Source organism: Eumetopias jubatus, unplaced genomic scaffold (genome assembly GCF_037043125.1).
Source record: "Eumetopias jubatus isolate StellerSeaLion01/CBP00866 unplaced genomic scaffold, mEumJub1_p1.0 scaffold_5, whole genome shotgun sequence".
In the NCBI taxonomy this organism is placed as follows: domain Eukaryota; kingdom Metazoa; phylum Chordata; class Mammalia; order Carnivora; family Otariidae; genus Eumetopias; species Eumetopias jubatus.
Window position 1 is genome coordinate 103,419,883 of NW_028274811.1, and position 27,167 is coordinate 103,447,049.

Here is a 27,167-nt window from a genome sequence, read left to right on the forward strand (position 1 = left end):
CTTGGTGAGATTGGGAGGTTTATTCTCCAAGTTCCCTCCCTTTTGGGTCCCCAAGTGCTGGCTTCATTTGGAGTTCTCAGTGAATAGTCCTATGTCCCCAATCCCAGTAACCCACCCCCTCATTTGCCATAGCAGTGGTAATGGAGCCCCGCTATTACTAATCTGAGGTTCTGAGCTATGCCTTGTGGTTTCCCTACACCCTGCCCACGCCTTTGTAAATAGCTTCTTTATGAAACTCTGCTTGAGTTATCCTAATTTGAGGGTGCCATCTGTTTCCTGCTAACACACCTCTCTAATTTGATCTTATATGGGCTGCATGTTTTGCTTGGTGATATTTCTGTGTTCCTGCCTCCTGAATCACTGCTCTGCACAGGAGCAAAATCTTCAACCTCTGACGTCACATAGAAGTGGGTTCAGATCCCACTCCACCATCTATAGCTAGAAAACCTCGGGCCCATCACTTTACCTCTTTGAACCTCAGTCTCCTCATCTGCAATATGGCCATAATAATAATAATAATAATAATAGTGGTATGCTCTCCATGGGAGACGCTGAGCATCAGATGACAATAGGGAGTGGTGGGGCGTAGGATGAACTACAGAGCTCATGCCACATCTAGAAAAGGAGGCACCAGCTCCCCGGATCCCAGTGATAGTTGTCATGAAGAAAAGCCAGTCCAGAGTTGCCAGTTCTTCTGATACTTCAAGAAGTCAGAAACCTAGATTTCTATACAAAATCTCTCCTTGACAACAATGTTAGCACCATAAGGATAGTAATGACAATTTATTCATTACTATATCACTGTATAGTGACTAGAAGAGTACCCAGCACATAGAAATGATCAAAAAATCTTTGTTGCATAATTTTTCCAATTTCTAAATTATAACAGCTAGTGAGGGTGAAGCAAAGCTGGGGCAGGGGAGGTGCTGCATGACTGCGAGAAGGCAAGCACCTCCTTCAGTATGGCATTCCAGCCATGTCACTCACCCCCGCCCTGGCCCTGAACACAACACTCCTGCAAATTGCTACTTTAGACTTCTGCTCTAGAATGAACCACAACTGAAAGGTGTTAATAAATGATACTTTGGGGGGCCCCTACTAATTCAATAATGCCGTTTTTTCATGAAGTGAGATATAGCCATCATCTGCAAAATATGTACTGTTCACACGGCTCACCTGCAACCAGGCATTTAATTATTGTGCCCAGGGCTGAAAGATTTTTTTCAGCCCAAACAGCTCACGGATCCCCCCTTCCTTCTACCACAACCTGAGGATACAAACCCAGTGAGCTGTAGATTTTTACCCAGTTTATAAATGCCAAGGAGGCAGCTCTTCAGCAAAAGAATGACTCGGTGGACACATTGCAGATAAATAATGTATGAAACCACTTCTCTTTTAACGGCACTTTGCAGTGACACTAATGTTGATGAAAAATGTTAGCATGTGTTAGATGGTGTTATAGTCAGTGAGAGATGAGGTTTGGCAGGCTCTGGGCCACTTCTGGTCTGGGCCAGAGATGTGAGAAACAGCAATTCCCAGCTGATGGGTGTTAGCCCCTGTATGAAATAGGCTCTTGGGTCAAATAAGACAAACACTTAACCTTGGCAAGTATGTTGTGGTGACTACTGTTGGTTGGCTGACCCAATGGTCCTTACCAAATCCCTCTCTTCTAGTCAACTTCCACTCCACAGGTTGGAAAATTTCAGCGTCTTCTGCAATCGGCAGAGGTCACATATAACACAATGAGTCATGAGTGGAATTCTGCTGGGCAAAGGAAGGAGTTCTGGGAAGAAAATGTGCTTTTCTGATAAAAGGGGCGGACGTGATCAGTCAGCACCAACTGTTCCACTCTTCATGCCCTCAAGTGGGATGGAATGTCCAGAGCCATCAAAGCCATTTTTAAAACCAAGAGGCATGGGAGGGCAAGACTACAGTGACAGCAGTCTTGATGTCACTGAGCCTCCAAACCAATGTTGATAAATGCCCATATTCAGACTAGATGAGAAAAAACAAATGCCTATTTGCATAAGACTCTGTGAGCTAGATGTCTTGCTCAAAACAAATGAGTGCCTTCTGATACTTTTTTTTTCCCTAAAGATTTATCTATCTATTTGAGAGGGGGGAGAAAGGCAGAGGGAGAGAATCTTCAAGCAGACTCCCCTCTGAGCATGGAGCAAAGCAGGGTACAACTCCATGATCCATGAGATCATGACCTGAGCCAAAACCAAGAGTCAGACACTTAACTGCACCACCCAGGGACTCTTTCTGATACTTATCTTAACCTCTCTGTGCCTCTGTATTCTCATCTGCATAATAGGAATAATAACAGTATCTATTATTGTGAGAGGCAGAAGCTTTAATGAGAATGTATTCAAAGTCTTGAAATAGAGCTTGGTCCATATAAAATCCTGAACACTAGCATCATTATGTATTCATGAATAAGCTACTAGGCATTGTTTTATGCTCCTCATGCCATCACAATGCCTGAATCAATGTAAGCAAAAAGCTAAAAGGAAATAGAGACAGGTATGTGGCATAGATAGATAGATAATAGATAGATGGATAGATGATAGATAGATGAATGTGGGAGATTAGGAGTCAGGAGGTGCAGGGCCTAAATGTCCAGTAATAGAGAAATGATCATGTAAACGAAGGCACATTCACTCCATGAACTACATATGCAGCCATTTAAAGTGTACAGTAAAGACCACAGAAGGACATGGGGAAATCCTTATGATAAAATGTAAAATAACAAAAAACACACAGACACACAAATTACATTTAAGGGATGATCCAAATTGTATTTTAAAAACAGTGAAAATGAAAAAGAAATAACCCAAAATGGCAATCTCTAAGCTTATAGATAACTTTTTTCTCCTTTATGATATTCTGCACTTTCCAAATTTTGGGGGGGGGGGAACACCATAATCATTGTGCAATACAAATTTTTTATGGTTTTTTTGCGTGTTCAAAATTCTTTGCAGTAAACTCATATTATTTATTTAATAAGAAAAATAATTTCAGGGGCACCTGGGTGGCTCAGTTGGTTAAGCAACTGCCTTCCGCTCAGGTCATGATCCTGGAGTCCTGGGATCGAGCCTCGCATCGGGTTCCCGGCTCAGCGGGGAGCCTGCTTCTCCCTCTGACCCTCTCCCCTCTCACGCTGTTTCTCTCTCGCTCGCTCTCTAATAAATAAATAAATAAAATCTTTTAAAAAAAAGAAAAATAATTTCATTTTTAAAACAAAGAAACACATTCATTGCCCAGAGACAAATGGAATCTGACCAGTCTTAGTAGCATCACAGGACCCAGAGCAAAAATACATTATGGTTTCTTAAAAGCTACCAACAATGTAATTTTAACATATTTTAAAGTATGACTGTGCACCAGAGGGTGAAATTGGTCCTGTAAAAAGGCTCACTCCGCTTACCAAAGACAGAGGCAATGGAATAAGTCAGAGTGGGCTTCAGTGTATACTGGTCTCCTTTTAGTCACATTGGAGAAATAGAGGCAGGGGATTTTTTTCTTTCCCTCCTTCTAAGTTTGTGTGTATTCCTATGAATTTTTTAAATAAAAATTATCTTTTTATTATAGAAATTTTGGATTTGAGGCCCAGCTTCACCAGTTACTAGCTGTATGACATAGGGAGCAGAAAAGTTACATAACCTTTTGAAAACATTTTCCCATCTCTAAAATTATGATTATATCTACTTCACTGGGGAATGCTGTGCTCCACAAAGACCATGCGTGTTCAAGTGTTTCCTAAACTGTAAAGCCCAGTTCAAACTTTGGTAAAAAACATGGGCTCTGATTAGACAGCCTTAACATCCTGGCTGTGACCCTAAACAGTGTGTGAAATTTAAGCAAGGTATATAACCTCCCTGAGCTTCAGTTTTCTCCTCTAGAAAGTAGAGATAATATCTTTCCTTATATATAAGGCACCTGTAAACACCTATTATAGGAAAGTTGTAATTACATTGTCTGTACTTTCTCAAGAATAATCAGTTAGCTCTTCTACTTCAAAGAGCTGCCCCAGGAGATAGGAGCAAGATAGTTTTTTCAAAAACTGTTCCCAAAACACCTTAGAGCTATGAAGAGCAAAGGGCAACTGAGCAAGATACCTGGTTCTCTATTCACCCCCCAGAGCATTTTTCGAGACTCTTTAAGCACCCAGACACCCAAGCTCTGAGCTACCTTTCTGAAATACTATCAAAGAAAGAGAGAAAGAGAGTCTAGATGTGAAAAAAATATATGTGAAAAAGAAATTGTGAAGGTTAATTTTATGTGTCTGCTTAACTGAGCCACAGGGTGCCCAGATATTTGGTCAAACGTTACCCTGGGTGTGTCTGTGGGGAGGTTTATAGATGTGACTAATATTGGGATTGGTAGACTAAGAAAAGCAGATCGTCCTCCCTAATGTGGGTGGGCCTCATCCAATCGGTTGAAAGCCTGAATGAGGGGTGCCTGGGTGGCTCAGTTGGTTAAGCATCTGCCTTCAGCTCCGGTAATGATCCTGGGGTCCTGGGATCAAGCCCCGCATCGGGCTCCTTGCTCAGCGGGGAGTTTGCTCCTCCCTCTTCCTCTGCCCTCTGCTGTGCCCTCTCACTATTTCAAATAAATAAAAATAAAACCTTAAAAAAAAAGTCTGAAAGAAACAAAAATGCTGACCTCCTGGGAGTAAGAGGGAATTCCTTCTCCTTGACTTCTTGAACTTGAACATTGGTTTCTCCCTGTTTTCAGACTCAAACTGAAACACCAGTTCTTTGGATCTTGAGCCTTTGGAATTAGAACTTGTTAAAAATGTAAATTCTCAAGCTCTTTCAGACTAGAACTGCACCTTGGTTCTCATGGTTCTTAGGCCTCTAGACTCAGACTCCTAGGTCTCCAGTTTGCTGACTCACCTTGCAGATCTTGGGAATTGCCATTCTCCATAATCAACGGGAGCATCTATCTATCTATCATCTATCTATCATCTATCTATCTATCTATCATCCATATAGAGAGATACCACTTTTCTGGAGAACCCTAAGTGGGAATCTGCACCTTAACTAACCAAGATTTGACTACTGGGAGAATTTAGGAAGCCACCATGTTCCTGAATCACGTGTCTCCACAGCCACGCAGCATGAATATGAAGCAGCTATTGAGCAGCGTGTCCAGCTTCCCATTGTGTTTCATCAATGTGAGCTGATAAATCATGACCTTCCCCTATTATTTGAGGATGGCAAATCAATGCTTCCATTACTATTATTACTCCCAAAGCACCTCTCCAGGAGCATCTGACCTGTTCTCTCCCGAGCACAGAGCGGAAAGGATGATGAATCTGCTTCTGAGAGCCCATCAATCACGGCAGGAGGGAAAGGAGAAAATGGGAAGAAGAAACATAAGATACATGGAAAAGAGAGAGAAAGAAAGAAGTTTGAAAAGCCTTCAAAAGCTCAGTGTCTTCCTAGAACTTCCTTGATGGGAGCCCTTTGGGGTGATGGTTAAAATGACAGTACCCTGGAGATGCCAAGTCTATAGGTCAGGGGAATGGCCCAGAAATCTGCCTTAATTAACCACTTCTTCAGGTGATTTCATGCACTTAAAGTTTGTAGCTTAAAAACTTAAGAGATCTATTCCCTCCTGGAAAGATCATTGGTAAGGACCTTGAGATTTTGTGGTCCTGCTGTTCATCTCTCGGAGATAAGTTTTGCAGAATACCTGTATACACACATGTAGGAACGGGACAGCATCTTTTGCGTCAACATCAGCTGCGTTCCTGTGGAGTGGAGTGGGGATGTCCCTTGACTGACACCCATGATTCGAAAACCTCAGTGTGCATCAGTCAGCCAAAGGGCTTGTTAAAACAGAAATTGCTGTGCCCCACTCCCAGAATTTTTTATTCAGTGGGTCTTGGGTGGAGCTTGAGAATTTACATTTCTAACAAGTTCTCAGGTGATACTAATGTTGCTTGTTCAGGGAACACACTTTGAAAAACCACTGGTTTACACTGTGGATGGATTCTTGGAAAGCAGCGCATACATTGAGGGTTCTTTTTTTTTCTTATTTGGGCAGAAAAGAAAATCACCTGCTACCTTTCCACCCATAATCCACTGAACTCACACATACATACACACACACACACCACACACAGCTCCTCTTGAAAAAAAATCACACTGTATATGGGACTATGCTTACCTTCTTCACTGAACACATCAGGAACCTCTCTCTAGTCTTCCATGGCACACCTCTGCAACATAACTTCCAACAAATGCACAGCACTAGCACTGTCTAGAGCCATCATAATTGTGTGTGAAATTTCCTTCAATAACTTTATTGTTTTAATTAAATATGCTCAGTATAAGAATCAAACAATAGAGAAAACTACAAAGAATAGAAAACCCATCTCAATTCCCACCATCCCAGAGATGATCCTTGTTAATAAACTCATGTACATCTTTCAATGCACATATTCCTATATACATTTATAATTTTACATAAGTTGAGTCATATAATCTAAGTTATTTTGTGACCTGCTTTTTCCACTTATACAAAATATGTTTTGACAAAACAAATAAAACCTCAAAATTCCTCAGGATATGTATTACTTAATGGAATCTTAATACAAATTAGGAAATGAAACAGTTTATATATAGTGAACATTTACCCACTACTCACAGACCTACCATGCTATTTTTCAGTGCATGTGTGTGCACACACATGTGTATGTGTCTGTGTGTATTTCACATTTCATTTCTCAGGTTTGCTTTAAGAAGAGTTCATCTCTAGTAAGGATGAGACTTTTGTAGTAAATCAGAGTTCTGGGTCTAAGTCCATGTTCACAGCACAGATGGTCTGAAACCCAGAGCACGTGGAGCTTCTGGTGTAAATTCTGGATTTTGTCCAGTAGTCTAGGTCTAAGGACACTGATCTCTGGTCACAGGTGACCTTCACCAACGTTCTGGTCCAGGAATGAGTCACTGACTAAGGGTCTAGTAAGCAAAAGGCGGAAGTGGGCAGGGTGAGAGGGGTGGGGGAGGTTCTTGATAGGATCGGTATAACCAGAAAGCACACTCAGGCTCCACACCCATGCCAGGGGGCTTTCATAACAACCAAGCAACCCCTTACATCCATGAATGTAGTTACACATTTTTATACAATATCCTTTTGCTACTTAGTCCCTATTTTCCAAATGAGGCTTTGTGTGATTACAAGAAGTATCACTGACTCAGTGTCACTGAGAAGCCAATATGAGAATGCACATGCTTTGTGCGTGCCTCTCCTCTCTGGGCCAGACCACACTTTCATTCTGTAGGCTATAAAGAGATGGACATTTCAGCACACCAACAGACAGCGATGAATCAAAGATGAGTTTCCAAGAGATGAAGAACACTCCTTATTCCCCATCAGATCTAAAACCTAATGAAAGTCCAGATATTATTTATACAGTCCCAGCCCTCTGCCTAAAGGTAAAAATTGTCATCATTGTCATAGCAAACCTGAGCCTCAGAATAGACCTAACTGACTTGGTGACAGAGGAAGACAACAGAAGAGCTTGACCCACAAAATATAGCTAACCACGCCAGCAAATGGAGGGAGCCTTCAGAACCTCTGTATCCCTTTTCCCTGGGAGAAACTAGGGATCCTGGTAAGATCTAATTACAACCTATTTTTGCCTTGCTTGGAATATAAAGACACAATGTATCCCTAATGTATTTATAGAAGGCAAGGAAGTAGAGATTCAAGTAAAGGGACAGGGGGACCATAAGAGGGATGTACCCGTAAGTCTCATCTTTAAGAGAGACTAGTTCTCTCAGCAATCCATGCTAAAGAATAACTGTAACATTCTATTAATTCTGTCTGATCCCATGAAGAGAGAAAAATACCATTGCATGGCAGTGCTAGGTGTCTCAAGCTTCATTGGTGATTTTCCCCAAGAGTCTTCTATAATAGCATGTAAAGTCCTTAGTACAGTACCTGGATCGTCATAAGTAATCAATATATGTAAACTAGTAGTGGCAGTAGCCATAATAAGAATGACTTGCAGAGAGCATTCGTTTAGCTAGCTGGAACCCTGCTCAGCATAGAACTCAAGTTTTCTCGTGATTGAATGTGTGCTTTTCCCATGAGCCCCCCCTCCCTATTCCTTCAGAGTCTGAGACTTTGCCCTTCTGTCTCCAGTCTTCCAAATTCTTCAGCCACCCTTGGGTCTGCTGTCTGCAGGATCCCTGAGTCCATGATGACAGAGATATCCCAGCTGAAGAACTGAACTTCACAGGTCTGACACTGACACAACCCATGGAATTCAGTTCTCAAAGCTGAGGATACACACCGGCCTTCTAGAGTCGGCACGAAGCCCCCCTCCTTGCAGTCCTGGCCAGCCCCAGCCCTGTAAGATACGAGAGAAAAAAGGCAGGTAAACCCAGGTCAAGTCACGGCACTCAGAAGTTCTAAGCATTGGGAGGGATGGGTGTGGTAGACATGCACATCATTAAACAGCGTTAAATACTATAGCTGGTCTTTCCTGCTTCCTGTCCCTGACATACGTCATCCCCTTTGCCTAACTCTTCCCTCTCTTTAACAGCAACTCATCCTTAGGTTCTCACCTTCAATGTCACTTCCTCAGAGAGACCATCTATGGCAAAGACTGCTAACCGTTCACCCAACCTCTGTTTTCCCCCCTTTCACAGTAATAGAACCCCAGAATTTAGTCTGGGCCCATGAACACCCGGTACACCCCAGTCTTGTGTGACTGAGTTCTGGCTCTGAGCAGAAGTGATGAGCCTTCCTGTGCCTCTTTTCTCCTTCTCACTGCTTAGACTGTAGACATGGTGGAGAGCCCCTCCAAGGGAGAAAAAGAGCAACAGGTTAGAAGATCCTTAAAAATTGTATGGTTTCCATATGAGCCCTAGACTGGGTACACCTGCACTACCGCACCAGCGTGAATTAAACATTTGCCTCTTCTAAGCCAGTGCTATTTGGGGATCTCTGCTGGAGCACCTGAATGTTACAGTTTTTCTAATACCTCTTCGCTAACCCCCATTAGCCTCCTGCTATTCTCTTTCATAATATCCAGTTCATTCCCTTCATAGCACTTACCATAATTTGTAACTATAAATCTCTCTGTATAATTATTTGATTAATATTTATCTTCCCAGCAAGATTATGTTTTCCACAAGGGCAGAGACCATGCTAGGGTTTTTAACATATATATAATAGCTTTATCGAGATATAATTCACATTCCATACTATTCACTTATTTAAAGTGTACAATAACATTGGTTTTCAATATATTCACAGAGAATGCAACCATCAACATAATCATCAGAACACTTTCATCATCCCCAAAATAAACCTAATACCCATTAACAGCCACTCCCCATTTCCCCCAGCCCTAGGCAATCACTAATTTTCTGTCTCTAAAGATTTGCCTATTCTGTGCATTTTAAATAAATGAAATGAGGGACGCCTGGGTGGCTCAGTTGGTTAAGCGACTGCCTTCGGCTCAGGTCATGGTCCTGGAGTCCTGGGATCGAGTCCCGCATCGGGCTCCCTGCTCAGCAGGGAGTCTGCTTCTCCCTCTGACCCTCTTCCCTCTCGTGTTATCTCTCATTCTCTCTCTCTCAAATAAATAAATAAATAAATAAAAATCTTTAAATAAATGAAATGATACAATAAGTGATTTCCTTATTGTGGCTGACTTCTTTTACTTAGCATGATGTTTTCAAAGTTTGTCTGTGTTTTAGCATGTATGAGTACTTCATTTCCTTTCTATGAATGGATAATATTCCATTGCATGGATATGCCACATTTTGTATATCTGTCCATCAATTGATGGGCATTTAGGTTGTTTCCATTTTTTGCCTATTATGCATAAAGCTTCTGTGAACACTTGTGTACAATCTTCTGTGTAGACATATGTTTTCATGTCTCTTGGGTATACACCTAGGAGTAGAATTGCTGGGTCATGTGGTAACTCTATGATTGACCTTTTGAGGAACTGCCAGACTGTTTTCTAAAGTGGCCGCACTATTTTACAACTCTACTAGCGGTGTATGAGGTTTCAGTTTCTCCACATCCTTACCAATATTTGTTATTCTCTTTCTTTTGATCATAGCCATCCTACTGGGTGTAAAGTGGTATCTCACTGTGGTTTTGATTTGCATCTCCCTGATGGTTAATGGTGTTGAGTATCTTTTCTTGTGCTTACTGGCCATTTGTATGTCTTCTTTGAAAAAATGTGTATTCAGGGGCCCCTGGGTGGCTCAGTCATTAAGCGTCTGCCTTCGGATCAGGTCATGACCCCAGGGTCCTGGGATCAAGCCCCACGTCGGGCTCTCTGCTCAGCGGGAAGCCTGCTTCTCCCTCTCCCACTCCCCCTGCTGTGTTCCCTCTCTCGCTGTCTCTCTCTCTCTGTCAAAATAAATAAATAAAATCTTTTAAAAAATGTGTATTCAGATCCTTTGCCAACTTCTTTTTTTTAAAGATTTTATTTATTTATTTGAGAAAGAGAGAATGAGAGACAGAGAGCACGAGAGGGAAGAGGATCAGAGGGAGAAGCAGACTCCCCGCTGAGCAGGGAGCCCGATGTGGGACTCGATCCCTGGACTCCAGGATCATGACCTGAGCCGAAGGCAGTCGCTTAACCACTGAGCCACCCAGGCACCCCCTTTGCCAACTTCTTAAGTGGGTCGTCTTTTTTATTGAGTTGTAACAATTTCTCTATGTTCAGGATACAAGTCCCATATACACAATTTGGAAACATTTTTTCCCATTCTGTGAGTTGTCTTTTAACTTCCTTGATGTGTGTGTGTGTGTGTGTGTGTGTGCATTTTCCATAATATTACTTCGTGCTTTAGTATAATGTCTGGATCATGGTAGGTACTCCAGAGTTAAGGAAGGAAAGAAGGAAGTTAGTTTTAGAGATCATGTGGCTTAATTTCCTTATTTTATAGATGGGGAAACAGAAAGTGTAAAGACATTAAGATGTTAGCATGATGAGATAATAAAAACAAGGAGCTAGAAGTTAGAACCGGGTTCTAGTCCCAGCTTGTCTCCTACCACTGCAAGAAGTAGGCAAGTCACATAACTTCTCCGCACATCAGAGACCTCCTCTTTCCAATCAGATGCTGGAAGGAGCAAAGTGAACAATGCATGAGAAAGCATTGCTTGACCATGAATTATAATAGAGGCCCAAGATCAAACAGCTTAATCAGTCAAGTCAGAAAAAGGTGATGCCTGGCCCAATTTTGTCCAGGGTGCATGCTGGGGCATCATAATTCATTTTTCAGATTGTTGCTGATTTCCATCATCAATTGGGATACTTTCTGGTTCAATGAAGGGAAGGGAAGGAAAGGAAAGGAAGGACTAACTATGTTAGTCCCAAATCACACAAATTCTGAGTCTTCCTACCCACTGAGAGTCATAAACAAGAAGTGATCCTTCCACTAACTAGATCCCTGAGCAGGGATTATGTCCTACTCACTACTGAATCCTTAGCACCTAACACTGTGCCTGGCATATGGTAGATGCACAAAACTATTGTTTAATTAGTGAATGAACGAATGAATGAATGAACAAATAAATGAATGTCAACTGTAATATGAACCTGAATCTCAAAATCTTAATGAAGCAGATGAGAATGAATTTACCAGGGAGAAAGATTCTGAGGTAGCATCTGGGCATATCTAGAGGTAGTAACACAAAATAATCAGAGAACAGGCTTTTGAGTTTGGCTGACAGTGTTGTAATCCCAGCTCAGCCACTGTCCAGCTGCGTGATCCTGGACAAGTGACTGACCTCTCTCAGACCCACTTTTCTCACCTGTTCTGTAAGGATAATAATAGATCTAGGTCACTGGGTTGCTGGGAATAAGCCAGGTAATGTTTCTAGAACACAGTGTCTGGCATGCAGTAAGCATTCAATAAACAATAGTTTTATATCAGAATCAGGAATGAATGATGTGATGGATTAACAAAGTCTGTCACAAATACAGAGAAGGAAAGAGGCAGCCACTTATTTTCATCTCTGTTTATACTTCTATACATTTGTTTATATCTGTCGCTGTGCTACACCTGTGCCTTCCACTCCTGTTCCACGCCAGGCTTCATGCTCCATTCACGCATGGCCCTAAGCCAGAGCTCCAGGCATTTTTATTCTTGTTGGATCCACACAATTTGGTGATTACTATATACACGTCTTGTACTGCTCATGCTGTAGCATCAATTCCACCTACTCGGGATGATCCACTGGGCACTTGCTTCCCTGGATGGCATGCAATGGCTTCTCTATCACCCTCAACTAAATGTAGCCTTTTATACTTAGAATACAATGCAATAAACAATGTACATACCTGCATTGGAGGGACTCCACTGTTTCATCTCTTAAGTCTTGCTTCCCCCTTTTATGTAAAGGAAAACCAAGACATGGAAGGAGAAAAAGTGATACCTTCACCCTAACATGCTCCAACATGGATGACCCTGAGATACAAGAGCCAGCAGCCCAAAAATCTAATGGGAAGGGGGGAGCCATGCAACATAATAACTGCCAATTGACAACTGTTTGCCAGACCCACACAAGCCACTTCACATGCAAATCTGACTTCACTCTCACAAGCCATAGGAAGTAGATACTGTTGCCATCTCTACTTGACAAGAAAAAAAAAATCAAGGAGGAAGAAGAGGAAGAAAAAGGGAAGTAAGACTAGAAGGTAAGCAGTTAAAACACTCACCCTAGTACACACTTTTTTTTTTTAAGATTTTATTCATTTTTTTATTTGAGAGAGAGTTGGGGGGGGGGTGCGCAGGGCAGAGCAAAAAGGAGAGAATCTCAAACAGGTTCTGTGCTGAGTATAGAGCCTGACAGGGGGCTCAATCTCATGACCCTGAAATCACAGCCTGAGCCGAAAGCAAGAGTCAGATGCTTAACCAACCGGGCCACCCAGGCGCCCCACCAACTAACACTTTAACCATTCTGCCCCACTGCCTGCCTCTTGGAGAAGTTTTAAAAATAAATAAATAAAAATTTTAAAAAGTTTCTTCCCTAAAGGAAAATAAGGTGGCAATGTATAGAGATGAAAAATAACGAAACGTAGGAGGGGCCAGCAGCTGGTGGAAGGAAGACCTCACTCTAAGACCGGCCCCTAGGAAGACACCCTCCTCCTACAGGCCACCTTGGCTCAGTAAATGGAACCCAGGGGCCCAGGCTAAAACTGTGGCATATCTGACTTATTTCTTTCACACCCTTCATTCAACCTTCTGCAAATCCCGAGAGCTCTTCCTTCACAGCACACGGGACCCTAACCCCTCACCTTCACCCAAAACCCTATCACCTGCCACCTAAACCCCGGCAACCACCTCTTCACTGCCCCATTCCACTCCTGCCTCTACAGTCTACCCCCAAAGAGCAGCCAGAGGAATCTCATCAGCAGGTAAATCAGATCATGCCACTTCCCAAATAAAGCTCTCCAACAGCTTCCTTCCCACTCAGAGCAAAGTCCAGACCCCTTAGCATGGCCAGCGGACCTGTGTGATCTGACCCGTCCCATCTCCAGGCTCATTCCTACCATCCCTCACTCATCCACTCCCACACAGGTGGCTTCCTTGCTGTTACGATTCCCCCCAGGTTATTGCCTTTTCCTGAAATGCTCCTCTTCCAAATATTTGCCACGTTCACCTCTCCCTTCTTTCAGACTCAAGTATCACCTCATCAGGATCACCTGACCCCCAGGCTAAAATAACCACAAACATGCCCACCCTCACTCCCATGTGCTCCATCCCCTTTTTTCTTCATAACATTTCTTATTCTGGGATAGTTCTGGTTACTTATTTGTTTGTTATCTATCTGCCTCACGAGAATGAAAACTCCATGGGAGTGTGCACTTTGACCAGATAATGCTCAGTGCAGAGTCAGTCGGTTCTCAACCCGAGAACTCTTTTTCATTATCATCCCCTGAAAGAGCCTTTTTAGACATATTTTCCTAATCGCCCCCACTATGAAATTTTAATACCACAGACTGTACACTGTTTATGTGCCATATGTACGTCTATGCTTCATATATAAAAACAATAAGATTTTTTTCACCCCCCAAATAGCCAGTTTCTATGCTCTGGGGGGCATTATTCCCCCCACTGGGAATGCATGGAATAGGTGCTTGATGAATATTTGTTGAATGGCTAAAGTTCATGAGGTGAACAGCAAGCTGAAAGACAGACATTAGGTTCGGCTGGGGAAATTCCAAGTGACTTCTCCACCCCACCCCTCCGATCTGTAGTATGAGTACATCCTGTCAAGCCGTGTCTGGTGGCTACCCAGTACTTTTCTAATTCAGGTTTTCAGCTTTTTTCCTTAATCCTAATCTTGTTTGCTTCCCAACTCTTACTGCTATTTTGTGTGGATGCTTCAATTCACTTTTCCTCCATCTTCCTCTCATCCCCAAGCATGCTTTAAAACCCAGATAAGGGCGCCTGGGTGGCTCAGATGGTTAAGCTCAGGTCATGATCCCAGGGTCCTGCGATCGAGTCCCGCATCGGGCTCCCTGCTCCTTGGGAGACTGCTTCTCCCTCTGCTTCTCTCTCTCTCTCTCTCCCTCTCTCCCTCCCTCTGTCTCTCATGAATAAATAAATAAAATCTTTAAAAAAAAAAAAAAAACCAGGTAAGTCCCCCTCCATTCATGCACAATGCATCCTTCATCCCACAAACTACCATTGAGTTTCCATGTGAGCCACACTCTGAAGATGAAAAGATCGTTATGATCCAATCCCTGTCCTCTAGGAGCTTATGGGTACATGAGGGCAGACAAACGGGACATTTAGTACAACATGCCAAGTGCCCTAGTAGGAGAGACCATTTGCTTTGAAAGGACAACTGCATCAGCCCAGGCGAATCTCTCCTTCCACAACATCCATCCATCCATTCATTTGTTCATTTATTCATTGTCATTCATTTATGGAGCACCTACTCGATGTCAGGCCCTGGGACAAATGCTGGAGATACAGCAGGGAGCAAAAGGAACATGGACCTTGCCTTTGACCCCATGGAGATCACCAAATAACAGGAGAGACCAAGATCTCAGAAACAATCATACAAAACAAGTGAGCTCAAATGTGAGCAGTGCCACCAGTGGAAAAGCACAAGATCCCATGAAGAACCTCTTGGTTAGGAAGAAGTGACATTAAGAAGAAATCGTGGGGGCACCTGGCTGGCTTAGTCAGTAAAGCATGCAACTCTTGATCTTGGGGTTGTGAGTTCGAGCCCCATGTTGGGTTTAAAGATTACTTAAAAAAATAAAATCTTGAAAAAAAGAAGAAGAAGAAATTCTGAAAGATAAACAGGCTGTGGTCTGGTGAGGATCAGGTAAAAGGGTGTTGAGGCAGAGGGAACAGAATATTCAAACACTCTGAGATAGGATGTGACCAGGCACAAGTGGGGACAGGCAGGGGCCCCTCTGCTGGAGCCAATAACAAGATTAGGGATGGCGTGGAAGTAAGGGTGGTCCAGGCAGCCCTTCATATCGGCCTTGCTTAGGAATTTGGAGTTGACCCTAATAGAAGACAGAGGAAGCAGGGAAGCAATGGGATCCCCATTGCACTTTTTAAATATTCTGGGCTGGTGTGGCAAGAAATAGTCCTGCATATCCATCACCTAATCACGCAATATAACACTGGAGCCTGCAAGGTCTTGAATACATCAGTGTAAGTCTGGTGACACAATGACTTTCTCAGAGACAGGTATGACATTTTCAACCCCTTTAGCCCCACCCCATAACAGCAGTGCATTGCACACGGCAGATGATTAGAAAACATTTCTTGAGTAATTATACTGTAATAAATTCTAGGCTTTTCTTATAACTAACGACTCCTCTCTGCCCATGGAAAGATTATCTCTTGTTCCTACTCTCCCACCATCTGCCCAACCAGCACATTCTCATTGTGAAGACCACCTAACTTCCAGACAACCTCCCTACAGGCACTCTGAACAGTTACTGTACTGCATGAACAGGGACTGTCAGAAGCTCTGCCTGGATGGAGTCACCGAGACCCTCCAACCTCAGGTTCCTCAGAGTGTGCATCTCCAGCATGGCAGTAGTTCGCTCCTGGGCTGCTCAGGCAGCCAGGCCAAAATGAACTTAAACTGTACAGCCAGAATCATTTCTCAGCCACAATGGAGAATGGGACAGAGAAACTCAGAAAAGTAATTGCCTCCTATTTACCAGAATGTACTCCGCACTATGAGTCATTTTGTCAACTTCATGAGATTTGCAGTCAGAAAATAGAAACCAAAAACAATACAAAGGATTTTTAACCACTGACCCTTTACACTTATCAACAGTACTGTTTTCTCCATTATTAGCATTTCCCCAGTGTAGAGCCCAGGAAAACGGAATTGTATTCAATCAATAAAAAGTTAAATTCTTTTCTAAGACAAAGTTCCATTGTGTAACTCTGTTGGGCAAATGTATAATTTATCCTGTGAAAAGAAATCTCTCACCTGACTTGGTCTTGGTGCATTATGATAGTAGAGTTATTCACTTCTATTTCCAAGAATTCATCCCTTTCTCTCTTATGTATTTTCCCCACCATTTGAGGGGAAAAATAAAAACTAACCCAAAAGTTGTTACAAATATAATCCTGCCAAACAAAATTACTACTGTAGCATTCTGCTCTTGCTATATAGGGTTAGAATAAAGGAATGCATTTTCAGTATGTGAGGCTTTTAGGAGAGCTACTAATCTATTATAACTTTACAAATCTAAAATCCTTTCAAAGCTAAATTAATCCTTGTCTTCCAGTTCACTCCCAAAAGGTGTAAAGGAGATGCATCCAAATTGCTTTATATGTTCACTCAAAAAAAAATATATATATATAGTTCCTTACATAGCACTTCATTTTTAAAAAGTTTTTAAATAGTCTGCATAATTATCTCATTTAGATCTCTGCTCATAGCCTTAGGAGGAAAGCTGGAACACACATGGCAATACTAAAGAAACAGGGTCAACAAGTCTTTGCCAGTAAAAAACCGCAGGGTTATCCACTAGTGTTGAACTTCCCTAGTCCTCTGTGTAAAACAAAATCCGCTGATGACCATGAGGCAAGTTCTTGCAATGAGAAAAGAGACTTAGCAGAACACAACTCCCCAAACAAATGATCGCAGCCATGTATCAGGTGCCTGGCACCTCTAGGCTCTGGGGCCCAGTCAGCCAGGAAACAGAGCCTCGCCTAATACAAAATACGCTTCAAGTCTGCAGAAACTGTCTGATGGCCGGATTCATACAGCAAAAGTGGACAATTCTTTTCTCTCTGGTCTTCCAGCCTATCCACTTCAAATTTGGTAATTTCTTCTATTTCGGGGAAAAAGAATTCAAAGCTCCATGCCCCTGTGTCCATGACCTTGATTATCTGTCCCCCTGTGTACAGGCTCTGCCCATGTCTAGGGTCCATGCCTTTGTGGTTACTAAGGTACCATCTCTGGAGACTTCTCTGACTCCCTCCCTCTTCCCCAGCTTTCAAGGTTTACCTGTCGAAACACTCCAATTTCTAGTGTGTATTTCCCTGTAGAGGCACAAAATGTCATATTTGCCCTGGATGTAGCCTCCCCATCCCTTGCACAATGCCCAGGACACTCAAATAAATAATCATCATAACAATTACCATAATAGCTTAGACGTATGAAGTACGTATGTGCGAGCCACCCAGCTGAATGAATTGTCTCATTTCAAATTCACAACAAAGCTACAAGGTAGGTACTATGATCAAAATCATTCCAGAGAGGAGAAAAGGTTATGTGACTTGCCCAAGGCAGCGCAGTCAGCAAGTTAAAAGAACTGGAATTTTCAGCCTAATTATTTCAATTTCAGGACCCAGGCTGCCAATCAGCCAGCTGCCCTAGCAAAGTGAATTAACCAAGCCTCACCAAAGTCATCAAACTAATGAGCCTTGTCCGGCCTGCTGCCCCTCCAGCCCAGGCCAGGTCATTCCCCTCTCCTCTCTCTCAAGCCAAATCCTGGTTTCACTTGAGGAAGTGAGCCCTTTGGACAAAGGTAGAGACAGCCCACAGCTCCATGTCAGCCAGATCTTCTTAAACACTAAAAATAATCATCCCCACAAGAGTTCTCAGGCAAGCTTAATAGCAAACATTACGGTGTCACAAAAACTACTGCTACGAAGAAAAGAAGGGGGTGGGCAACTAAGTGACATGAACTGCAGGAAGACACGTCTTCCATCCATTCCCCTCTGCCTTGCAAGATGATGGTGCCTTTCAATGGAAAATGAACACAGCGTTCCCGAAGCCATCCAGTGAATGAATCATGTAAATCCTCAGTCTTCTCCTTATCACAGATTTCTCTCTTCCCACTCTCGTTACCACCTTGCTTAGAAAATCATTTCTGGGCTTTTCTGCTGCTCACAGAGCTGGATTGTCACTTAAAAGCCTGTTAACTAACTGGAATTGCTCTTCTGTAGCTGCAAATAAAATTCGCACGCAGCTCAGATGAGTTTATCATGGGAGCTGATTAATTAGCAGTTATGGAGCTCTGAAAATAGAGTTCCATTTCATTAACAAAGACATGTAATTTTTTTGGTAAATACCATTGATTTCAACACAGTTGTTCCACAGTGGAGAAGATATGGAGGTAGTAGAAAAATGGGAAGTCTGTGTGGTTATTAGGAGTGAAATCAAATATAAAGGACTTTTTTAAATAATAGTAATAGCTAACATTGAGCTAGGGGCTGTCCTACCAGGGTCCGTTCTGAGTGCTTCATGTGTATTTGTTCCATTGGTCCTCAGGACCATCCTAGGAGACAGGCGCCATTATGATTTTCATCTGCAATTTACATGGGAGGAAATGGAGGCACATGGCTAGGGCCTCCTAGTAAGGCCAGGGTTCAACACTCACACAGCTTGACTTCAGAGAGGTGCTTCTCAATCACTGCAGGGGTTGAGGGGGTGGTGACACCTAAGCATACTTGCAATGTCTGCAGAAAATTTTGATTGTCTTGAGTAGTCAAGGGTGCCAATGGTATCTGGCAGGTAGAGGCCAGGGATGCCGCTAAACATCCTACACAATGCACATGATAGTCCCATAGCCAAGAATTACCAGTCCCCACGGCGCCTGGGTGGCTCAGTCTGTTAAGTATCTGCCTTCGGCTCGGGTCATGATCCCAGGGTCCTGGGATCAAGACCCGCATAGGGCTCCCTGCTCAGCAGAGAGCCTGCTTCTCTCTCTCCCTCTGCTGCTCTCCCTGCTTGTGCTCTCTCCTGCGCTCTCTCTCTGTAAAATATATAAAATCTTAAAAAAAAAAAAAAAAAGAATTACCAGTCCCCAATGTCAATAGTACTGAGGAGAATCCCTACTCCAGAGCCTCATCTTTGCCATTGTGTCCAAGGCTTGTGCTCAGAGAATAGGGCATTCTGTATAAGGGGCAGGTCACTAACGATGACCTCCTTCCCTATGTCCCAGCAAGATGCATGTGCTCCTTCCTGGCCAATCCCCTCAGCAGCAGCAACATCCATAAACAGGGTTACTAATCCCTCCCCTGCCTGAACTCTGGATGTGACCCCTTAAAAGCCCTGTGAGATCTCAGATTCCCTACCAAAAGCTATGAACTGTCGGGAAATAATATTAATTAAACACGTGATACTGGGACAGAAATAGCAAACGCATCAATAAAATAAAAGTGAGATTCTAGAAAGACATCCGTGTATATGTGGGAATTTAGGACCAGGCAAAAATATCCTTTCAAATAAAAAAGCAGCTGAGAGGGATATATAGGAACTCTCTGTACTATCTCTGCAACTTCTCTATAATTCTAAAACTATCCCAAAGTTAAAAAGTTATTAAAAAAAAAAAAAGACAGTAGAGGGGAAAAACTGACATCCATAAAGGAAAAAATTAACATCAGCTCTGTCTCACACCATATCAAAAATACACTTCAGATGGATAAAAGAGCTAACTATAAATAAATAATGCGATAACAACTAAAACTATAAAGTTTCGTGTCAGAATAAATCTTTATAACCTTCACTTGAGAAAGGCTTTTCTAAACAAGGTGCAGAAACCATTAAAAAACAGACTGGCAAGTCTGAGACCACCTAGGTGGTGATACCATTGCATGTTGAAAGGGTGGGGGGGAAGTATCAGTTCAGTTAAGAAGTAATCCAAATGGTTTTTCCAGCTTTCCTCTGGGAGAAATTTCTTAGCTAACGCTTTTGAGTCTCCAGTTACAGAAGTCAAAGGGAAAGGCCCTTAGGCGGATACCCACTGGCGTTCCTCTCTAATTAGCTTTAGACTTAGGAGGGAAATTCTTCCTTCTCTCTGCTCCTGGTATCACGGGGTTGAAGGAAGTCCCTGGCAAGCAGATGGAATGTTACTGGTGCATGGGCACAACCCCACAGCTGAAGTCTCGGCTTTGGTAGAACAAGGGGTTCCTTTCTTATTATTCTAATATCTGAGCTGATCGGAGTGACATTTCCTCCAGCAGTGGGAGCAGCTGTAGCAACTACTATAGGGCCAGACAACTGCTGTTCCCTGAACACCAGCCCCCGCCAAAATGATAGCACTGTGTGACTCTCCCCAGGACCGCAAGACACAAAGCTAGAGAAAATTGTTCGGCCCCACATCCAAAACTCTGGTAGTAGTTTTGGATCCATGCAGTGTAATGCCTGAAAGTCCAAGAAATAGTAAAAATCTAAGACAGTCATTTTTTTGACATGACCTTGTTTTTTATCTTCCAATAAGGTATGTATCCAAATAGTCATGTCCTGAAGGATATACATTCCTGGAAGAGTAAGGAACCTAAGAAACATGTACACAGAGGTACAGGCAAGGCTCTGTCACCCCTTTGATAGTATAGCCATCCATTTACATTTTCCCAGAATCTTTTTTTTTAGAGCATCAAAAACAAAGGACAACAAATAGCATGTAAAACACTATTATATCAGGGGCGCCTGGGTGGCTCAGTTGGTTAAGCAACTGCCTTCGGCTCAGATCATGATCTCAGGGTCCTGGGATCGAGCCCCGCATCGGGCTCCCTGCTCAGCAGGAAGCCTGCTTCTCCCTTTCCCACTCCCCCTGCTTGTGTTCCCTCTCTTGCTGTCTCACTCTGTGTCAAATAAATAAATAAAATCTTTTTAAAAAATTTAAAAAAAAAAACACTATTATATCAGAGCTGGTCTGGAAAGGAAAAAAGTCAGAAGATGCGAATTCGAGTCCCTCCGGGGCAGTGGGGCCTTGAGTAGGTCACTTGACCTCTTTGAGTCTCAATTTCCTTAGCAGTAAAATGGTTATAACAGGTCCATTCAACAAATATTTAATAAGCTCCCATTATGTGCTAATTCTACTTGTCTCTACTAACCTTACAAATTTTATGGAAGAATTACATGACCTATGAGAATGCTTTGCAAACTGTAAATCATAAAAATACTTCATTAGTTATTGCTAAAAAATGTTTAATTTATTAATATTATTATCATTATCATTATTATTAAGATTGAGGCCAGGACCAAAGTAAGGAATTTTTGCCAGATTATAGAGCTAGTGGGAAGAATCACCTTGAATCCAAAAAGTGCCCCAAAGCTGGCTTTTAGGGACCGCACCCAAGATTATAATTTGCTGACAGCCAGAGAAAACAAGTATTTGCTACAGATTTAACCCGAAGGCCCACACTGAGAAGATGAGACTACCCTGAATTCCCAAAGGGGCCTCAGAAAAAGGGGGGTGATAGGAATTCAAAGGCAGGAAGACCGAGAAGCATCACTGGCCTTCCAGGCAACACCACGCCCCATCCCATACCTGGGCCTGGTGGAATCCCAAGAGAAGACTCCACCACCACCTACCCCACACATTAACAATCCAAGCAACTCCAAGCAGTCTGAGCAAACCCCAAAGTCAAGGTTTCTACCTTCCTCTCCCTCACTGAGTTCCAACCATAAAGAGCTTCTGGCCCTGGTGCTACACTGTCCTGAGGACTATAATGCATAAGGACAGTAAGGTGGTTTTCATTAAAAACAAACAACTGAAGATAAATGTGTTCTGTTCAAAAACCCATCATCAACAACTTGGGGGCAAATGTCAGCCCAGCACTGCCATCAGAAGGGTTTGGGGCAAAACCAAGGGCAAGCCCGAGCAGGCTAATGAAATAATGGGCACTGAATGTGAAGGTCCCAAATGACAAGAAAATACAATAATACAGTAATTAAGCTTTCAAGAAAGAAGAGCTACACTACTTGCCCAATTAATATACAAGTCAAGTTCAGTAATGTAAAAAAAGATTAAAGAAAAACTTTTATATCCAAAGACTGAATGAGATCAAGAATAGGAAACAACAAACAAAATACAGCAGCCATAATCCGCCACTCCCTAAGCCCCCAGATCACCTAATAGGTACCGTGCAATATTCGCATGCTAGTCACGGCAAGAAAGTTTATGACTTGCTAGACAGAGGCCACAGTCTACAACACCAGAGTTTAAAGCATATTGTTTTATGATCCATAAAGGTTCTATGCCACTTCCCAACCCCACCCTACCCCACCCTGAAACTAACAAAAGGTTAAAAATATTTTCCTTTTGGAACTGGAGCTACAGCTTAACTAAAGCACTGGAAATATCTACAAACCACTGACATTTTTATATTTATAGACCATGACAAGAGTCTCACCTATTTTAACTCTAATGTCATTCAATATGCCTTAAACATCTTGATTATATCTTTAATGTGCCATTTTCTCGGCAATAATCCACTGTACAAAGCCTGCTGCCTCTCAGACAGAAGATAAGTACATAATAAATCAGCTTGCAATGATTATTTTTCCCAGCTCATACTCACAGAGAGCTCCTAAAATTTCATTTGACTTTATCTTTTCCAATTCAGCAGCCAGTTCTCCCCCTCCTCATTTTGCTCCTTCCTCCTGTCCATCCAGGCCTCCCCTTGGGCATGGCTTCCTACCCAGGTTTTACCACTCCACTGGGTGCTGCCACCGCCGTCCAGGGAAGGAAGAGAGCTGTCAAGTGTCTTGGAGCAAGAGCATCTTTCTGGAGAAAGGCTCTTGCTCACTGGAGTAGAGGAAGGCACGCAAAGGCCTATTTGCATATGCTTTTATTCCATTTCCACACCCTGCACGCAAACGCTCTCTGGAAAGTCCCTTCTCAATTCCCTCCTCAGCGCAGGGAGGGGGGGGTTGAGGGGGGAGAGGTTGGGCCAGAATGGAAGGTTCCAGCCTGAGAGTGTCAGCCTCTCTCTGGGGGAGGCTTCAGCCTCCTGCTGTCTGCTGGGTCTGGACCCACGGGTCAGGGCTGGGGTCCCTCTTCCAGCGTGCCCCTTGGAGCAGAGCAGTGCTCTGGCCTGAGTACTCTGGAGAGTTCTGAGCAGGATGCCGTGCTCTGCTCCAGCCTCCCCCGAGGAAGTTCTGGTCAGGCGCTCGGTCCCGGGCTTCCTGTCTGTACTCTCCGCAGCCCCGTGGGGAAATCCCAAGACCTTTATCCGCGGCCCAACAAGCCTGATGGCTTTTCAAGTATGTGCAGGCTGAGTTTCGGTCAAAACCTCAATTTAACGTTAACCAAAAATAAATAAATAACATGTGTGCAGTCATTTATTTTAAAGAAATAAAGCAAAGAAAGAAAAAAAGAATCAGAAAGAGTGAGGACCAGGCAGAAAGTTCTTTTTCTTGCTGTGGCCACAGAAGGCCTGGATTTGCTCACCATTTGAACGGATGCTTTCAAGTGTAAACTGGCTGCTTGAAGTGGCAGCCAGGAGACCCAGAAATTTCTCTCCCAGTACTCTTCTCCAAAATGTGGATAGACAAAGCCATCTTGTATCTCACTCAACTAAGGATAACAATAATAGCTCATTTGTAATGGGCACTTCGCCTGCACCAGGCACTCCGCTGAACGTTTCGCATGCAGCTCTGTCCTGATCCCACTGCAAGCATGTCAGGTAGTCAGTAGTACGAGCCCCATATCACTGATAAGGGAATTTTATCTGTGATGAGGTTAGTGTGATTTGCCCAAAGTCACTCAATTAGTAGCTGCTTCCCTGGGTGCCCTTTGTTGCTCCTTTCCCCAAACTGGAACGGCCTTGGGGTGTGCAGCTGCAAAGTAGGGTTCCCAACGAAGAGCAGTAGGACCTCCCTATACTGGAAATTTACTCAAGGACAGAAAAGAGCCAGTTCAAAGGTTTTTGCTTCCAGGTAGAGTTAGTCATACCCTGACCTCCCCAGAAAGTCTTCACTGCTCCCCTTGCTGGGCTCCCAAAAGGTTTTATTGAACTTCTATTACAGATAACTTTTTAAAATGCAAATATTTATTGAGCACTTACTATACGCCACACACTATACATTACATATGTACAGGTTCTTACTCAATCCTCCCAACGACCTCAGAAGGTGGATACTGTTATTAAACCCTGATTACAAATAAGGAAACTGAGGCTTGGAGAGATTAAAGACTTGCTCCAGGGCACATAGCTAAAAGTTAGCAGAGCCAGGGCCAGAACCAAGGCTTCCCCTCCTCCAATCTCTGAACACCATCCACGGCATTACACTGCCTCTCACGAGGGTCAACATCAAAACTGTTTGCTGATGCGAGACTCTCTCTCTGGGAAAGGGAGCTTCTTAGGGGTGTGGGCCAAGCTGACCTTCAGGCACTATTCAGCATTTGCTGAAACACTGGATGGATGGGAGGGAGGGAGGATAAGGTGACCAGAAGAGTTAAGAGTATTCTTAACCGATCATAAAAGGTTCCACGTTGAACTAAGGAGTTGATGACCTACTTGTGAAACTTTTATAAAAGCTGAGAGCTGCGTAATGTCAATCAGTGATGATCTTCAGATGAAATGCGAAGTCATTTAGATCCAGCGTAGGGACCAAGGGCAGGCTCCCCCAAAATGTGCCACTTTGGCATATTGGTGATTTTAAATAAAAGTCACTGAAGAGACAGCCTGTGTAAGGAGGACACTCAGAGCCTCCTCTGTCCCCCTGAAAGCAGGAAATAAATCTCCCATGTGAGAGGTACCCTCCCTGTACCAGGAGGTAGAGAGAAAACTATCACCAGAGATAGGAAATTTAGAGCTCAGAAGTCTATCTAAACAACACTGTTACCTTTCACTAATTTACTAACCCAGCCCAAATTCTGATTGGCAGCTCCCGGAGTTAAGTTTGCTTTGTCTTGCCAATTCCTCACCAATTTATTGCCTCTTTGCCTAAGAAGCATAAAAACTGCCTGCCTTGATCATTTCTTTAGATCTCCGTTTCACTATTGGTGTAATAAAATTTTGTGGGTATTTTTCTATTAATCTGTCTCATGTAAATTTAATTCTTAATTCAGCTGGAAGGCCTGGAGAGTAGAGAGGAATTTTTCCTTCCCTTCACCATTAACTAGGACTAGACTCAAATGGAAGGAATAGGAAGAACCCAGGCCTGGCTGGTTTCTGCTAACAAGCCCACTACCCCATTCCAATCAGTTAACCTGACCTCTGCATTCCTAAGGGATCCCTCATGATACCTGGGGCCCATCTGGTACAGTTTTCCAGAAATACGCAAGAGGCAGGATTTAATGTCTACATGGCTCCATTGTGTGCCTGCTGCCTCAGTAGGAATAGACTTTAAATCTTGAGCCAGGTTTTCATGGGCACCCTTTTATGATCAAAATTGATTATATCATTTTTGTTTTATTTTGTTGGGGGCAGGTAAAGTGGAGGTGAACTTAAACACCATTTATGGAACTTATATGCCAGGCAAAGAGCTAAGCACTTTTCCTACATGATCGCATTTAATGCTCATAAAATGGGTCTCACCATCTCCATCTCACAAACGAGAATGTACAGGTGACAGAAGCTCTGAGAAGTTAAACACCTTCCCAGGTACAGAGTTAGGAAGCCAGTGACAAGAGGAGGGGACTTGTGGGACGGTTATAAATCTTCCTGGGGGACAAGGACACTGCCTTTCCTGGTTTGGAGTCTAACTAAATGCCACACTATGCTCTTTACTGGCCCTCACAAATACAAAAATTAATAGGATTATTGAGTTGGAGATATCTTCTACCCCGTTACTTGGAGAACAATGGGAACAACATCAGTACAAAAAGTTTTGAGCCCTGCATTGCTTTATTCTAAATCCAAGCAGAGCCACCCTTCCTTTTGAATAACTCATTCACTGCCCCTAACCCTCTACCATTGTATTAGACATTTCCAAATGCATCCACATCCCACAGTAAATATTACATAGAGGCAGGCCTTGATTTTGCATAATACTATATTAACTGAAATGAATGTTGATATATGAGCTGAGTTAAAGTTCGTAAGTTGTTACACTGTTATGATGTTATGTTGGGGAGGCACTTAAACAGTTATCAACTTTGATTTGTGTGTTTGTTTGTTTGTTTTAATTTTGGAACCAATTTTCCCCCACGAGCCACTGACAAGCGCATACACACACATATTGTCCGGAGTCACGGATATGTTACCTGGTTCCATATTTAAGTGATGGCTTTTCTCCATGTTTCACAATGCACAGACAGGAAACTTGAGAATCTTGCCACTACCCACCTTAAATATCGTTGTGTGGGACCAGGGGTACAAAAATGTCAAACTGGAAAGATGACCCTCAAAAAGCATGCCCCTGAGAACGATGAGGACATCTCCACCTGAGGTCTTTGGCCCTCAGACTCTTTGATCAAATACTGGGAAATTGTGACCTGATGGCTATGAAAGAAAATACCCCCAAATGTCATGATGATGTTTGTGTTTCCATCCCACTCAGTAACTGAGATGCTTGGGGTTCTTGAACCCAGGAAATCCCCAAAGAGACAGCTTCTGTTGGGGTAAGGGTTAGAGTTGGTATCTCGATCGGCTTATAGTTCAGCTGGAGCCCAGAATCAGGATTCAGACCCTTGTCCCTGCAGGTTCAAGTGAGGGCCAGCTGTACCTGGTGGACTTCCACTCTCGGAAGGGAAAGGCCATGTAGCCCAGCGCCCTTCTGCTCCGGTGCTGTATACAAGGCATGATAAGCAGCGGCACCAGGCTCCCCCTCCCACCATCATAGCACAATACTGTTGGGCACGCATGCCCAGTCCATGGTCTTAGTTTCTCATCTGTGAATGGGGTTAACACCTGGAAAGGCAACAAGGAGTAGTAGAGAGAGCCAAACATCAGACTCCAGCTGAGAAAAACTAACTCAGCTTCTGATTAACTTCTAAC

The 27,167-nt window shown here is 43.1% G+C and overlaps 1 long non-coding RNA gene across 3 annotated transcripts in view; it reads right to left on the reverse strand.

Annotated features, from left to right (window-relative positions):
* LOC114211845 (uncharacterized) overlaps window positions 1-23,029 on the reverse strand; it is a 33,047-nt gene extending 10,018 nt beyond the window's left edge. The window contains exons 1-2 of one of the 3 annotated variants that reach the window (XR_003609850.1): window positions 22,803-23,029; window positions 8,315-8,371 (exon numbers count right to left, since the gene is read on the reverse strand). This is a non-coding gene — a long non-coding RNA (uncharacterized LOC114211845). The remainder of the gene's footprint in view (window positions 1-8,314; window positions 8,372-22,802) is intronic. The other 2 variants (XR_003609852.1, XR_003609851.1) reach the window with 2 other exon arrangements.
* Between the last annotated feature and the right edge of the window lie 4,138 nt (window positions 23,030-27,167).